This window comes from Orcinus orca, chromosome 1 (assembly GCF_937001465.1).
Source record: "Orcinus orca chromosome 1, mOrcOrc1.1, whole genome shotgun sequence".
Classification (NCBI taxonomy): Eukaryota; Metazoa; Chordata; class Mammalia; order Artiodactyla; family Delphinidae; genus Orcinus; species Orcinus orca.
In genome coordinates, this window is record NC_064559.1 from 126,139,204 (window position 1) to 126,157,783 (window position 18,580).

Consider the following 18,580-nt stretch of genomic DNA (forward strand, 5'->3'; position numbering starts at 1 on the left):
GTGCCTGCCTTACTTTTATTATTGACCACACTGCTCAAGACAGTAAATATTTTAACGTTTTCTCTCCACCAGATTGAGAATTAGCCATACTTCACTAATCCTGGGGTTCTGTGAGCCCTCCACACCAAACTGCTCAGTAAAGCATGGTCTTTCCATGGCCATGACCCATGACACACTCCTACCTCCATGTTGGCTCAGGCCATATAGCTGTTTTTCTGCCATTTTCCCATTTATCACTCTTTTTCCCTAAAAGAACTGGAGCTTATTTTGTATTCTTATCCCTTTTCTGAGGCCCTGACAAGTTCTTAAACTCTAACCCCAGATTTCAATCCTGCTTCTTACACCTATAGTGCCTAGCTTGTTTCTATGTAGAATATACTTACCTCCAGAACTATGATGCTGAAAATCTACCTGACTTACACAATGTCTGCTGGTTGCATTTTAATGTCCTATACTCTCATGATGTGACAGCAAAATCCAGAATCTTTGACAATATATGGTAAGGATTAGTAGGGTTTAACTAAAAAAAGAGAAAAATGGGTGAATTTAGGCTCCATATCTATAACTAGAGAGAGAGAGAAGAAAACTTTCAAGGAAAATAATCTGCCATATAGGGGCAGATGGAGAGATCCTTTTCTAGGATGTGTGTTTTTACTCACCTGACCTTTCTTTAAAAAATCAGAACAGTTCATAGGGCTAAATATCTGATGTGTTCTTTTGAAGTGCCTGGTGTAGTCGATTATGCAATATTAGGTGCCTAATAAATATCTGTGGGTGATATGTGAACCCACAGGAAATACTTTAATAACAGAAGTGATTTCCATCTATGAGGATGGATTGTTTCTACCTGTGCCAGAATAGAAAGCTATTTCTGGAGTGACCAATAGTTCCAGTTTAGCTCGGACTTTGCCAGTTGTAGCCCTGAGTCCTTCATCCCAGGAAACCTTAGTCATGGTAAAGCCAGGATAATTGGTCACCCTGTATTAGATCTACATACTAGGTATATATTTCCAAAATTATTTTTTCAGGGTCAAAAATCTTTTAGAAAAGGTGTCAAATTAGCAGATGAATTTATCTTTTCTCTCTCTCAAGACCCAAAGTGAGAGGAAGAAATTTAAATTTTTTTTAGAAAAGCATCGTCTCACAGGGATAAGGAAAATCACCAAAGGCAGGAAAAATATTTCAAAAAAGCTTTAGAAGACAGAAAGTAGATGAAGAAATAGTTTCTGCTTTAGCAGAGGCTGGGAATCTACAAAGTAGTGCCAACAGAGGAATACACCGAGGTGACATGAGCTATGAACCCCTGAAAGTGTTGGGACTTTCAGGCACCAGATAAAGCAGGGTGGGATTGGGGTGCATGGCTTAGGATGGAGGAAGTACTGAAAGTTTATATACTGACAGAGAGCAAGCTGCCTTCCCCATGCCATGTAGCTAAATGATGGGCAATGGGCATCCCCACCCACCAACAAAGACACCCTCAGAAAGGAGGAAATATATTCTCTAGATAGACTGAACCAAAGATGTTCAAGACTTAGGGACACTAAAGGTGGTGGGCATAGGGATGAAATTTTAAGCTGACCAAAGATCAAATGAAAGTCTGCATGGCAATAGGAGACATCCTTAGTATCTTCTCTCCACCACTTCCAGAAAAACAACAATCTATCTATCAAGTATCAGACTAAAATAAAGATATTTTCTGACATGCAAGGACTCAGGATATTTACCCCCCACATACCTTACCAGAGTGTATGCACCAATAAAATTTCTCTTTCACCAAGAAAATGGAAAATATGGGATCCAGGAAGCAGTCAATTAAACATGGGATAAAGGTAAAAGGAAGTCAGAACAACAGCCGTGTAGCAGGCCTAAAAATTAATCAGTATGAATTTGAGTAAAATAATTTTTTTAGAAAAGGGAAAAAATGGGACTGATAAATTTTTGACACGTTTTGATATTTGGAAAAAATAACCTAGTGATAAGTGTATGATAGACCTGATAAAAAAATTTAAAATTATCCAAATGTGTATTTATAGTATAGTACACATGGGAAAAATGAGGCTTATTTATAACAGAAAAAATTGTAAAAGAAATTAAACATATTCTTAATACATTACTTTTTTCTTCAGTGAGCAATATTTACATAGTCAAAATAATGGAAACACTAGAGTTTTAACTAAAAATTGTTAGAGAGCAAACTCTAAAGGAGAAGTGAATGAAGCTGGAGTGTGTAGGAGAGATAAATCATCATCCACCATGATGAGAAAAGCACAAATGGTACCTGAAAATAATAAATTAGGTATAATTATGAACATTATAATTTGGACCGTATAGCTATGAATCAAAAAAAAGCCTGAATAGCTAAGGAAGCTAAGCCATCAATTAGATTGGGTGGGGCAAAATGGGCATCCCAAGAATATGTCAGGCAGAGTGAGCCTGGTGGCAAAACCTGGGGTCAGAGAGAATTTGATGGGGTAGCCTCGTTGGAGGTGAGGGTAGAGCTGTACAGACAAGTAAAATCTTGGAGGATTTTTTTCAAGCATGTTAAAGGTTTTTATTTTAATCCTAGGAGTATTTAGTAAACATTCATTAAATCAGTAACAGACAAAATGTGCTCTGAGGACCGCTGAAGGTCTCCGAGTCTCTTTTGGATATCCCAGGGGTCAAAACCATTTTCATAATAATACTAAAAAGCTATTTGCCTTTTCTTTTATCATCTTTATTGGAGTATAATTGCTTTACTATGGTGTGTTAGTTTCTGCTGTATAGCAAAGTGAATCAGTTATACATATACATATATCCCCATATCTCCTCCCTCTTGTGTCTCCCTCCCACCCTCTTATCCCACCCCTCTAGGTGGACACAAAGCACCAAGCTGATCTCCCTGTGCTATACGGCTGCTTCCCACTAGCTATTTTACATTTGGTAGTGTATATATGTCAATGCCACTCTCTCACTTCATCCCAGCTTACCCTTCCCCCTCCCCGTGTCCTCAAGTCCATTCTCTACATTTGCGTCTTTATTGCTGTCCTGCCCCCAGGTTCTTCAGAACCATTTTTTTTTTTTTAGATTCCGTATATATGTGTTAGCATACAGTATTTGTTTTTCTCTTTCTGAATTACTTCACTCTGTCTGACAGTCTCTAGGTCCATCCACCTCACTACAAATAACTCAATTTCATTTCTTTATATGGCTGAGTAATATTCCATTGTATATATTTGCCTTTTACACATCCTTTCTCTCACAGTGTATGGTAGAGATTTTCAGAGACTACATAGACTGTAGTGTCATTTCTCTGAGGGTTATGTGTATTTTTGTGTTTTCTTAAGGTATAAATATGTGCATTTTTCAGAGATTAACTCAGTTTGATATCAGTATTTCTACTGTGCTGTTACTAGCTAGTTTTCGTTATACTTGCTATAATTTTGTAACTTCATTATCTTTCAACAAATTACTATTTTGAAATCCTAAAGTTTTCCTTGAACCTGTGCAGAAACACACATAGAACTAAGAATACTTTTATCATTTTACAATATGTTTTTAATTTTGAAAACTTTTCTAAATTGTTGATTTTTATCAAAAATATTATTTTCTAGTTAAATACCATTTTATTCTAAAATAAAATAAGCTTATTTATATTTTTATTATATTTTAGGATGGATCACTGACTTTAAAAGAAAGATTAGAAGACATGCTTTCTTAACCTGCAGCTGCACCATCTAGGTCTAAAAATGCTGAAAAAGATGAAACTGGAGAGGAGCTTCAAGATGGCAGAAGAGTAAGACATGGAGATCACCTTCCTCCCCACAAATACATCAGAAATACATCTACATGTGGAACACTCCTACAGAACACCTACTGAACGCTGGCAGAAGACCTCAGACCTCCCAAAAGGCAAAAAACTCCCCACGTACCTGGGTAGGGCAAAAGAAAAAAGAAAAAACAGAGACAAAAGAATAGGGACGGGACCTGCACCAGTGGGAGGGAGCTGTGAAGGAGGAAAGGTTTCCACACACTAGGAAGCCCCTTTGTGGGCGGAGGCTGCGGGTGACGGAGGTGGGGAGCTTTGGGGCCGCGGAGGAGAGCGCAGCAACAGGGGTGTGGAGGGCAAAGCAGGGAGATTCCCACACAGAGGATCGGTGCCGACCGGCACTCACCACCCCGAGAGGCTTGTCTGCTGACCCGCCAGGACGGGCGGGGCTGGGAGCTGAGGCTCGGGCTTCGGTCGGAGCACAGGGAGAGGACTGGGGTTGGCTGCGTGAACACAGCCTGCAGGGGGTTAGTGCACCACAGCTAGCAGGGAGGGAGTCCGGGAGAAGTGGCAAGAGGCTTTTTCTTGCCTCTTTGTTTCCTGGTGCGCGAGGAGAGGGGATTAAGAGTGCTGCTTAAAGGAGCTCCAGAGACGGGCATGAGACGCTAAGGCCGCTGCTGCCGCCACCAAGAAGCCTGTGTGAGAACACAGGTCACTATCCACACCTCCCCTCCCAGGAACCTGTATAGCCCGCCACTGCCAGGGTCCCGTGATCCAGGGACAACTTCCCCGGGAGAACGCACGGCGTGCCTCAGGCTGGTGCAACGTCACGCCGGCCTCTGCCGCCGCAGGCTCGCTCCGCACTCCGTGCCCTGCCCTCCCCCGCAGCCTGAGTGAGCCAGAGCCCCCGAATCAGCTGCTCCTTTAACCCCGTCCTGTGTGAGCGAAGAACAGACGCCCTCCGGTGACCTACACGCAGAGGCGGGGCCAAATCCAAAGCTGAACCCTGGGAGCTGTGCGAACAGAGAAGAGAAAGGGAAATTTCTCCCAGCAGCCTCAGGAGCAGCGGATTAAATCTCCACAATCAACTTGATGTGCCCTGCATCTGTGGAATACCTGAATAGACAACAAATCATCCCAAATTGAGGCTGCGGACTTTGGGAGCAATGATATATATATATATATATTTTTTTTTTCCCTTTTTCTCTTTTTGTGAGTGTGTATGCTTATGCTTCTGTGTGTGATTTTGTCTGTATAGCTTTGCTTTTTACCATTTGTACTAGGGTTCTATCTGTCCTTTTTTTTTTTTTTTTTAGTATAGGTTTCAGCACTTGTTATCATTGGTGGATTTGTTTTTCAGTTTGGTTGCTCTCTTCTTTCGTTCTTTTTTTTTTTTACTACATAAAAATTTTTTTAATAATTATGTTTTATTTTAATAACTTTATTTTTCTCTATTTTATTTTACTCTTCTTCTTTCTTTCTTTCTTTCTTTTTTTTCTCCCTTTTATTTTGAGCCATGTGGACGACAGGGTCCTGGTGCTCCAGCCAGGCGTCAGGGCTGTGCCTCTGAAATGGGAGAGCCAAGTTCAGGACACTGGTCCACAAGAGACCTCCCAGCTCCACATAATATCAAATGGTGAAAATCTCCCAGAGACCTCCATCTTAACACCAGCACCCAGCTTCACTCAATGACCAGCAAGATTCAGTGCTGGACAACCTATGCCAAACAACTAGCAAGACAGGAACACAGCCCCATCCATTAGCAGAGAGGCTGCCTAAAATCATATTAAGGCCACAGACACCCCAAAACACACCAACAGACATGCACCTGCCCACAGGAAAGACAAGATCCAGACTCATCCACCAGAACACAGGCACTAGTCCCCTCCACCAGGAAGCCTACACAACCCAATGAACCAACCTTAGCCACTGGGGACAGACACCAAAAACAATAGGAACTATGAACCTGCAGCCTGTGAAAAGGAGACCTCAAACACAGCAAGTTAAGCAAAACGAGAAGATAGAGAAACACACAACTGATGAAGGAGCAAGGCAAAAACCCACCAGAGTAAACAAATGAAGCAGAAATAGGCAGTCTACCTGAAAAAGAATTCAGAATAATGATAGTAAAGATGATCCAAATTCTTGGAAATAGAATGCAGAAAATACAAGAAACGTTTAACAAGGAACTAGAAGAACTAAGCAGCAAACAAACAGTGATGAACAACACAATAAAGGAAATAAAAAATTCTCTAGAAGGGATCAATAGCAGAATAACTGAGGCAGAAGAACTGATAAGTGACCTGGAAGATAAAATAGTGGAAATAACTACTGTAGAGCAGAATAAAGAAAAAAGAATGAAAAGAATTGAGGACAGTCTCAGAGACCTCTGGGACAAAATTAAATGCACCAACATTTGAATTGTAGGGGTCTCAGAAAAAGAAGAGAAAAAGAAAGGGACTGAGAAAATTTTGAAGAGATTATAGTTGAAAACTTCCCTAATTTCCTAATGGGAAAGGAAATAGTTGACCAAGTCCAGGAAGCACAGAGAGCCCCATACAGGATAAATCCAAGGAGAAACACGCCAAAACACATATTAAACAAACTATCAAAAATCAAATACAAAGAAAAAATATTAAAAGCAGCAAGGGAAAAACAACAAATACCACACAAGGGAATCCCCATAAGGTTAACAGCTGACCTTTCAGCAGAAACTCTGCAAGCCAGAAGGGAGTGGCAGGACACATTTAAAGTGATAAAAGAGGAAAACCTACAGCCAAGATTACTCTACCCAGCAAGGATCTCATTCAGATTTGACAGAGAAATTAAAACCTTTACAGAAAAGCAAAAGCTAAGAGAATTCTGCACCACCAAACCAGCTTTACAAAAAATACTAAAGGAACTTCTCTAGGCGGGAAACACAAGAGAAGGAAAAGACCTACAAGAACAAACCACAAACAATTAAGGAAATGGTAATAGGGACATACATATTGATAATTACGTTAAATGTAAATGGATTAAATGCTCCAACCAAAAGACATAGACTGGCTGAATGGTTACAAAAATAAGACATGTATATATGTTGTCCACAAGAGTCCCACTTCAGACCTAGGGACACATACAGACTGAAAATGAGGGGATGGAAAAAGATACTCCATGCAAATGAAAATCAAAAGAAAGCTGGAGTAGCAATTCTCATATCAGACAAAATAGACTTTAAAATAAGGAGTATTAAAAGAGACAAAGAAGGACACTACATAATGATCAAGGGATCGATCCAAGAAGAAGATATAACAATCGTAAATATTTATGCACCCAACATAGGAGCACCTCAATACATAAGGCAAATACTAACAGCCATAAAAGGGGAAATCGACAGTAACACATTCATAGTAGGGGACTTAAACACCCCACTTTCACCCATGGACAGATCATCCAAAATGAAAATAAATAAGGAAACACAAGCTTTAAATGATACATTAAACAAGATGGACTTAATTGATATTTATAGGACACTCCATCCAAAAACAACAGAATACACATTTTTCTCAAGTGCTCATGGAACATTCTCCAGGATAGATCATATCTTAGGTCACAAATCAAGCCTTGGTAAATTTAAGAAAATTGAAATTGTATCAAGTATCTTTTCTGACCACAACGCCATGAGACTAGACATCAATTACAGGAAAAGATCTGTAAAAAATACAAACACATGGAGGCTAAACAATACACTACTTAATAATGAAGAGATCACTGAAGAAATCAAAGAGGAAATCAAAAAATACCTAGAAACAAATGACAATGGAGACACAACGACCCAAAACCTGTGGGATGCAGCAAAAGCAGTTCTAAGGGGGAAGTTTATAGCAATACAAGCCCACCTTAAGAAGCAGGAAACATCTCGAATAAACAACCTAACCTTGCACCTCAAGCAATTAGAGAAAGAAGAACAAAAAAACCCCAAAGCTAGCAGAAGGAAAGAAATCATAAAAATCAGATCAGAAATAAATGAAAAAGAAATGAAGGAAACAATAGCAAAGATCAATAAAACTAAAAGCTGGTTCTTTGAGAAGATAAACAAAATAGATAAACCACTAGCCAGACTCATCAAGAAAAAAAGGGAGAAGACTCAAATCAATAGAATTAGAAATGCAAAAGGAGAGGTAACAACTGACACTGCAGAGATAAAAGAGATCATGAGAGATTACTACAAGCAACTCTATGCCAATAAAATGGACAATCTGGAAGAAATGGACAAATTCTTAGAAATGCACAACCTGCCAAGATTGAATCAGGAAGAAATAGAAAATATGAACAGACCAATCACAAGCACTGAAATTGAAACTGTGATTAAAAATCTTCCAACAAAGAAAAGCCCAGGACCAGATGGCTTCACAGGCGAATTCTATCAAACATTTAGAGAAGAGCTAACACCTATCCTTCTCAAACTCTTCCAAAATATAGCAGAGGGAGGACCACTCCCTAACTCCTTCTACGAGGCCACCATCACCTTGATACCAAAACCAGACAAGGATGTCACAAAGAAAGAAAACTACAGGCCAATATCACTGATGAACATAGATGCAAAAATCCTCAACAAAATACTAGCAAACAGAATCCAACAGCACATTAAAAGGATCATACACCATGATCAAGTGGGGTTTATTCCAGGAATGCAAGGATTCTTCAATATACGCAAATCTATCAACGTGATAAACCATATTAACAAATTGAAGGAGAAAAACCATATGATCATCTCAATAGATGCAGAGAAAGCTTTTGACAAAATTCAACACCCATTTATGATAAAAACCCTGCAGAAAGTAGGCATAGAGGGAACTTTCCTCAACATAATAAAGGCCATATATGACAAGCCCACAGCAAACATCATCCTCAATGGTGAAAAACTGAAAGCATTTCCACTAAGATCAGGAACAAGACAAGGTTGCCCACTCTCACCACTATTATTCAACATAGTTTTGGAAGTTTTAGCCACAGCAATCAGAGAAGAAAAGGAAATAAAAGGAATCCAAATCGGAAAAGAAGAAGTAAAGCTGTCACTGTTTGCAGATGACATGATCCTATACATAGAGAACCCTAAAGATGCTACCAGAAAACTACTAGAGCTAATCAATGAATTTGGTAAAGTGGCAGGATACAAAATTAATGCACAGAAATCTCTGGCATTCCTATATACTAATGATGAAAAATCTGAAAGTGAAATCAAGAAAACACTCCCATTTACCATTGCAACAAAAAGAATAAAATATCTAGGAATAAACCTACCTAAGGAGACAAAAGACCTGTATGCAGAAAATTATAAGACACTGATGAAAGAAATTAAAGATGATACAAATAGATGGAGAGATATACCATGTTCTTGGATTGGAAGAATCAACATTGTGAAAATGACTCTACTACCCAAAGCAATCTATAGATTCAATGCAATCCCTATCAAACTACCACTGGCATTTTTCACAGAACTAGAACAAAAAATTTCACAATTTGTATGGAAACACAAAAGACGCCGAATAGCCAAAGCAATCTTGAGAACGAAAGAAGGAACTGGAGGAATCAGGCTCCCTGACTTCAGACTATACTACAAAGCTACAGTCATCAAGACGGTATGGTACTGGCACAAAAACAGAAAGATAGATCAATGGAACAGGATAGAAAGCCCAGAGATAAACCCATGCACATATGGACACCTTATCTTTGATAAAGGTGGCAGTAATGTACAATGGAGAAAGGACAGCCTCTTCAGTAAGTGGTGCTGGGAAAACTGGACAGGTACATGTAAAAGTATGAAATTAGATCACTCCCTAACACCATACACAAAAATAAGCTCAAAATGGATTAAAGACCTAAATGTAAGGCCAGAAACTATCAAACTCTTAGAGGAAAACATAGGCAGAACACTCTATGACATAAATCAAAGCAAGATCCTTTCTGACCCACCTCCTAGAGTAATGGAAATAAAAAGAAAAATAAACAAATGGGACCTAATGAAACTTCAAAGCTTTTGCACAGCAAAGGAAACCATAAACAAGACCAAAAGACAACCCTCAGAATGGGAGAAAATATTTGCAAATGAAGCAACCGACAAAGGATTAATCTCCAAAATTTACAAGCAGCTCATGCAGCTCAATAACAAGAAAACAAACAACCCAATCCAAAAATGGGCAGAAGACCTAAATAGACATTTCTCCAAAGAAGATATACAGACTGCCAACAAACACATGAAAGAATGCTCAATATCATTAATCATTAGAGAAATGCAAATCAAAACTACAATGAGATATCATCTCACACCAGTCAGAATGGCCATCATCAAAAAATCTAGAAACAATAAATGCTGGAGAGGGTGTGGAGAAAAGGGAACACTCTTGCACTGCTGGTGGGAATGTGAATTGGTTCAGCCACTATGGAGAACAGTATGGAGGTTCCTTAAAAAACTACAAATAGAACTACCATATGACCCAGCAATCCCACTACTGGGCATATACCCTGAGAAAACCAAAATTCAAAAAGAGTCATGTACCAAAATGTTCATTGCAGCTCTATTTACAATAGCCCGGAGATGGAAACAACCTAAGTGCCCGTCATCGGATGAATGGATAAAGAAGATGTGGCACATATATACAATGGAATATTACTCAGCCATAAAAAGAAATGAAATTGAGCTATTTGTAATGAGGTGGATAGACCTAGAGTCTGTCATACAGAGTGAAGTAAGTCAGAAAGAAAAAGACAAATACCGTATGCTAACACATATATATGGAATTTAAGAAAAAAATGTCATGAAGAACCTAGGGGTAAAGCAGGAATAAAGACGCAGACCTCTTAGAGAACGGACTTGAGGTTATGGGGAGGGGGAAGGGTGAGCTGTGACAGGGCGAGAGAGAGTCATGGGCATATACACACTAACAAACGCAGTAAGGTAGATAGCTAGTGGGAAGCAGCCGCATGGCACAGGGATATTGGCTCGGTGCTTTGTGACAGCCTGGAGGGGTGGGATGGGGAGGGTGGGAGGGAGGGAGACGCAACAGGGAAGACATATGGGAACATATGTTTATGTATGACTGATTCACTTTGTTATAAAGCAGAAACTAACACACCATTGTAAAGCAATTATACCCCAATAAAGATGTTAAAAAAAAAAAAAAAAAGAAAATAAAAAAAAAATAAATAAATAAAAAAAAAAATAAAAAAAAATAAACATACGGAAAAAAAAAAAAAAAAAAAAAAAAAAAATACTAAAGGAACTTCTCTAGGCGGGAAACACAAGAGAAGGAAAAGACCTACAAGAACAAACCACAAACAATTAAGGAAATGGTAATAGGGACATACATATTGATAATTACGTTAAATGTAAATGGATTAAATGCTCCAACCAAAAGACATAGACTGGCTGAATGGTTACAAAAATAAGACATGTATATATGTTGTCCACAAGAGTCCCACTTCAGACCTAGGGACACATACAGACTGAAAATGAGGGGATGGAAAAAGATACTCCATGCAAATGAAAATCAAAAGAAAGCTGGAGTAGCAATTCTTATATCAGACAATATAGACTTTAAAACAAAGACTATTACAAGAGACAAAGAAGGACACTACATAACGATCAAGGGATCAATCCAAGAAGAAGATATAACAATTGTAAATATTTATGCACCCAACATAGGAGCACCTCAATACATAAGGCAAATGCTAACAACTATAAAAGGGGAAATCGACAGTAACACAATAAAATAGGGGACTTTAACACCCCACTTTCACCAATGGACAGATCATCCAAAATGAAAATAAATAAGGAAACACAAGCTTTCAATGACACATTAAACAAGATGGACTTAATTGATATTTATAGGATATTCCATCCAAAAACAACAGAATACACATTCTTCTCAAGGGCTCATGGAACATTCTACAGGATACAACATATCTTGGGTCACAAATCAAGCCTTGGTAAATTTAAGAAAATTAAAATCATATCAGGTATCTTTTCCGACCACAATGCTATGAGACTAGATATCAATTACAGGAAAAAAACTGTGAAAAACACAAACACATGGAGGCTAAACAATACGTTACTAAATAACCAAGAGATCACTGAAGAAATCAAAGAGGACATCAAAAAATACCTAGAAACAAAAGACAATGAAAACATGATGGCCCAAAACCTATAGGATGCAGCAAAATCAATCCTAAAAGGGAAGTTTATGGTAATGCAATCCTACCTCAAGAAACAAGAAAAATCTCAAATAAACAATCTAACCTTACACCTAAAGGAACTAGAGAAAGAAGAACAAAAAGCCCCCAAAGTTAGCAGAGTAAAATCATAAAGATCAGATCAGAAATAAATTAAAAGGAAATGAAGGAAACAATAGCCAAGATCAATAAAACTAAAAACTGGTTCTTTGAGAAGATAAACAAAATTGATAAACTTAATGGTTTATCATCAAGACTCAACAAGAAAAAAAGGGAGATGACTCAAATCAACAAAATTATAAATGAAAACGAAGTAACAACTGACACTGCAGAAATACAAAGGATCATGAGAGATTATTACAAGCAACTATAAGGAAATAAAATGGAAAACCTGGAAGAAATGGACAATTTCTTAGAAAAGCACAACCTTCCAAGACTGAACCAGGAAGAAATAGAAAATAAAAACAGACCAATCACAAGCACTGAAATTGAGAATGTGATTAAAAATCTTCCAACAAACAAAAGCCCAGGACTAGATGGCTTCACAGGCAAATTCTACCAAACATTTAGAGAACAGCTAACACTTACCCTTCTCAAACTCTTCCAAAATATAGCAGAGAGAGGAACACTCCCAAACTCATTCTACGAGGCCACCATCACCCCGATACCAAAAGCAGACAAAGATGTCACAAAGAAAGAAAACTACAGGCCAATATCACTGATGAACATAGATGCAAAACTCCTCAACAAAATACTAGCAAACAGAATCCAACAGCACATTAAAAGGATCATACACCATGATCAAGTGGGGTTTATCCTAGGAATGCAAGGATTCTTCAATATACACAAATCAATCAATATGATACACCATAATAACTAACTGAAGGAAAAAAACCATATAGTCATCTCAGTAGATACAGAGAAAGCTTTTGACAAAATTCAACACCAATTTATGATAAAAACCCTAAAGAAAGTAGGCATAGAGGGAACCTTCCTCAACATAATAAAGGCCATATATGACAAGCCCACAGCCAACATCATCTTCAATGGTGAAAAACTGAAACCATTTCCACTAACATCAGGAACAAGACAAGGCTGCCCACTCTCACCACTATTATTCAACATAGTTTTGGAAGTTTTAGCCACAGCAATCAGAGAAGGAAAAGAAATAAAAGGAATCCAAATAGAAAAAGAAGAAGTAAAGCTGTCACTGTTTGCAAATGACATGATACTATACATAGAGAATCCTAAAGATGCTACCAGAAAACTAATAGAGCTAATCAATGAATTTGGTAAAGTAGCAGGTTACAAAATTAATGCACAGAAATCTCTGGCATTCCTATACACTAATGATGAAAAATCTGAAAGTGAAATTACGAAAACACTCCCACTTACCACTGCAAGAAAAAGAATAAAATATCTAGGAATAAACCTACCTAAGGAGACAAAAGGGCTGTACGCAGAAAATTATAAGACACTCATGAAAGAAATTAAAGATGACACAAATAGATGGAGAGGTATACCATGTTCTTGGATTGGAAGAATTAACATTGTGAAAATGACTACGCTACCCAAAGCAATCTACAGATTCAATGCTATCCATATCAAACTACCACTGGCATTTTTCACAGAACTACAACAAAAAATTTCACAATTTGTATGGAAACACAAAAGACCCTGAATAGCCAAAGACATTCTGAGAAAGAAAAACGGACCTGGAGGAATCAGGCTCCCTGACTTTAGACTATGCTGCAAAGCTACAGTAATCAAGACAGTATGCTACTGGCACAAAAACAAAAATATAGATCAATGGAACAGGATAGAGAGCCCAGAGATAAACCCATGCACATATGGTCACCTTATCTTTGATAAAGGAGGTAAGAATATACAGTGAAGGAAAGACAACGTCTTCAATAATTGGTGCTGGGAAAACTGGACAGCTACATTTAAAGAATGAAATTAGAACACTCCCTAACACCATACACAAACATAAACTCAAAATGAATTAAAGACCTAAATGTAAGGCCAGACACTATCAAACTCTTAGAGGAAAACATAGGCAGAACACTCTATGGCATAAATCACAGCAAGATCCTTTTTGACCCACCTCTTAGAGAAATGGAAATAAAACTAAAAATAAACAAATGGGACCTAATGAAACTTAAAAGCTTTTGCACAGCAAAGGAAACCATAAACAAGACGAAAAGACAACTCTCAGAATGGGAGAAACTATTTGCAAATGAAGCAACTGACAAAGGATTAATCTCCAAAATTTAGAAGCAGCTCATGCAGCTCCATATCAAAAGAACAAACAACCCAATCCAAAAATGGGCAGAAGATCTAAATAGACATTTCTCCTAAGAAGATATACAGATTGCCAACAAACACTTGAAAGTTGCTCAACATCATTAATCATTAGAGAAATGCAAATCAAAACTACAATGCGATATCATCTCACACTGGTCAGAATGGCCATCATCAAAAAATCTACAAACAACACATGCTGGAGAGGATGTGGAGAAAAGGGAACCCTCTTGCACTGTTGGTGGGAATGTAAATTGATCTAGCCACTATGGAGAACAGTATGGAGGTTCCTTAAAAAACTAAAAATAGAATTACCATATGACCCAGCAATCCCACTACTGGGCATATACCCTGAGAAAACCATAATTCAAAAAGAGACATGTGGGCTTCCCTGGTGGCACAGTGGTTGAGAGTCTGCCTGCCGATGTAGGGGACACGGGTTCGTGCCCCGGTCCGGGAAGATCCCACATGCCGCAGAGCGGCTGGGCCCGTGAGCCATGGCCGCTGAGCCTGTGCGTCCGGAGCCTCTGCTCCGCAACGGGAGAGGCCACAACAGTGAGAGGCCCACGTACCGCCAAAAAAAAAAAAAAAAAAAAAAGAGAGACATGTACCACAAAGTTCATTGCAGCTCTATTTACAATAGCCAGGACATGGAAGCAACCTAGCTGTCCATCAACAGATGAATGGATAAAGAAGATGTGGCACATATATACAATGGAATATTACTCAGCCATAAAAAGAAACGAAATTGAATTATTTGTAGTGAGGTGGATATACCTAGAGTCTGTCATACACGGTGAAGTAAATCAGAAAGAGAAAAGCAAATACCATATGCTAACACATATATATGGAATCAAAAAAAAAAAAAAGGTCATGAAGAACCTAGGGACAAGACAGGAATAAAGACACAGACCTACTAGAGAATTCACCTGAGGATATGGGGAGGGGGAAGGGTAAGCTGGGACAAAGTGAGAAATTGGCATGGACATATATACACTACCAAACGTAAAATAGATAGCTAGTGGGAAGCAGCCGTATAGCACAGGGAGATCAGCTCGGTGCTTTGTGACCACCTAGAGGGGTGGGATAGGGAGGGTGGGAGGGAGGGAGACGCATGAGGGAAGAGATATGGGGACATATGTATATGTATAACTGATTCACTTTGTTATAAAGCAGAAAGTAACACACCATTGTAAAGCAATTATACTCCACTAAAGATGTTTAAAAAAAAAAAAAGAAAAAGATGAAACTGACATATTGGAATCCTCTGATTCATGGAAGAGAAGAATATACTCCAAAGAAAATAAGAAAAACTGTAAATAAGAAATGAAAATATGAAAAAAGCTACCTTTCCCTCAACTTTATAGATATTAAAAGTTTACCTTACGATGGCTTACACAACAGAACTTTTAGAATAGTATTATGGTGGTGTCTTTTCGAGACCAATAATTCAGAGTTTAAAGGAAAAGGAACTGAATATTTTGTACACAGGAAAAATGAACTTTTAAAGGTAAAAATGGTTCACCACTTTGCAGACCAGAAATGAAAAAGTCACTAAAGTACTTTACAGGTTAAATTATATTTTGCATTGGACAGAGACACGCAAAGAACAACTGAAAGACTAACAAAGCCCTGCAGAGTTGACATTTCTGAATACCTGTTGGAGGAAAAGGCAGTAAAAGAAATCATGGCACTGTTAGTTTCCAACAATACAGTAATTTGTTGAATTAACAACTGAACTACAAACATGAAGACTGAGTTTATGTCTCCTCTGCTGAACTGTATTTTTTGCTGTATAAGTGGACAGATGTGTTGGGGCTGTTTGTTGTTTTGTTTGTATGTGTCTGGTATCAACACCAGCTACTCATTGAAGAAAATTTATTTTATGTAAATAGTTGGCCACAAACACAAGTGATAGTGATATATTCAAAGAGTTGTGTGCTTATTTTTTAACTTTATGACTTATTCTGGAATAAGCCGTAATGCCATGGATTGTGCAAAAGAATGTTGGGGAAAACTGCTAGTACCTTAGCATGAATCAAGGCTGTGGCACCAAACCGTACTGATAGTCATTGTATTTTCCTATGTACCCCTGGGGGGTGGGGAGGGAAGCAAAGCCAGTTTCACTTAAGAATATCCTGATGAAGTAATACAAATAATCAGTTCTATAAATATCAACCTTTGAGTACAAATTTTTAAAATATTCTGTGTATAAACTGAGAAGTAAAACTCTTCTGGTGCATACCTAAGTATGATTGTTGTCTCAAAGAAAAGCATTGTGCAATTACGTGAGTTGTGAGCTAAATGAGATAATGTTTTCACAAAACACCATTTTTACTTGAAAGAAAGACTTATGGACAAACTATGGTTCTTCAGACTTGTTATGTGGCAATCATTTTATCGAAAATGAACTGAGTGAGCTTGTCACTTCAAGCAAAATACTGATTGTTACAAATGATGAAGTTAGAGGTTTCAAGTGAATTTTGGAAAACGTATATCCACACTACCATGAGCTTGACAGCTTCCAAATACCTAAAGACTTTTGATACATATGGCAGTGACAGTAACTAATGTGATATTTTGATATTGTATAAATGAAATGTGTCAACATTTGGAAGATCTATATAACTCAATGAACTAATATTTTCCAAATGAGTGCATGATGTTTAAAGTCACTCATGGGTAAAAGATCCAGTTACAATGCTAGAAAGACCAGAGAATTTTAATGTAGCAGAGTACAAAAAGTTCAGGGATATGTTTTCAGATTCCACAATGCAACTAACCTTTCAGGAGTATTTTGGTGTAGTAAAAGTAAAAAAAGGTATTTTCCTCCCCTTAAAAAAGTAAAACTCCTTAAAGAAAAATTTTAGTATAGTATCTAAAAGGACTATCCAAAAAGACTATTAAGATCCTCCTCAAACGACTTATGTCTCAGAAGCTGGAGTTTCTTCATATGCTTCAACTAAACAACATATTGCAACAGACTGGATACAGAAGCAGATGTAAGAATCCAGCTATCTTCTACTAATCCAGACCTTAAAGAGATTCACAAAAATGTAAAATGATGCTGTTCTTGTCATTGCTTGTTTTGGAAAACACAATTATTTTTCCCCAAAAAATGTAATATTCTTATTATTTTTAAATGAATTAATATGTAAGTAATTTTTAATCTCTCAGTTTTCATTTCTAATATGGTAAATATCAATAGATGTACCCACATGAACAAAAAGTTTTGGGGACTTTAAATAAATTTAAGAATATGAAGGAGACCTCCTGGGACACAATAATTTAAGAACCACTGCATCAAACCTTTTATGCAAGTGTCATGATTGGTTTACTCCTTAAGAATAAGTTTGTAGGAGATAGGTTAAGTGATGCTCATTAAGAGGTCCTTGCAGTATCAGTTACAGATGATGGTAAATTAGGCTGGTGTCAATGGAGAGTAGTAGATAGAGTTGAGAACTATTAACTGATAAATCTAAGACTTGGAGAAGGATTGGGTATGGCTTGATAAGGGGAATATAGGTGAGGAAAATACAAGCCAAAGAATGCTCCCAGGTTTCTAATTTTTGTAAGAGAATGGACCCTCTCCCAATCTATGAAACACAGGAAGGTAATAAGAATGGGGAATGGGAAGAGAGATTATGATTTTTGTCATGTTGAGTTTGAATCTCCCGTTTTAGTCAGCTAAATTGTATGCAGTCTTCCCCCATAATTTATCTCAAACTACAATTCACTTGGAAATGATTGGGAGTTAACAGAGAAAAGCAACTTGTGATTCTCAGAATCAATTTATAAGAAATAAACCTTGAGCACCAAGGTTAGTAAGTGACAAAATTGGGTGGTTGAACTTGCTAATCACAACCCATTCTCTCCTTAAGGACGGGGTGATTGAATTTTTCAATGAACTGGTCCCCATAAATGCTGAGAGTGTGCCCTTTTCAAGTTGCTAAATGGTTTCCCTGGTGTAGTGCTCCCAGGACTCTGATGCTGAGATGTGATGTGGGTGGGATAATCATCGTGTTATCTTTAGTAATACATTCTGTTAACCTGACAAATTAAAAAGTATTTGACAAATGCATACTGTAACTTTTCTTGGATATTTTTCATATTATATAAACCATTCCAAAATACAAATATATCATTGATAGACTATTATGGGCAACATCATCCCTTAGCATCAGAAGGACAGCGTGGGCAGGGATTGTTACAAAACACAAGATGAGATTTTAATTTGTAGAATATATGTTTTTATAACAAGTTCAAAATTTGTATTAGATAATCCTTTGTTTATGCTTAGAACAGAACCACAAC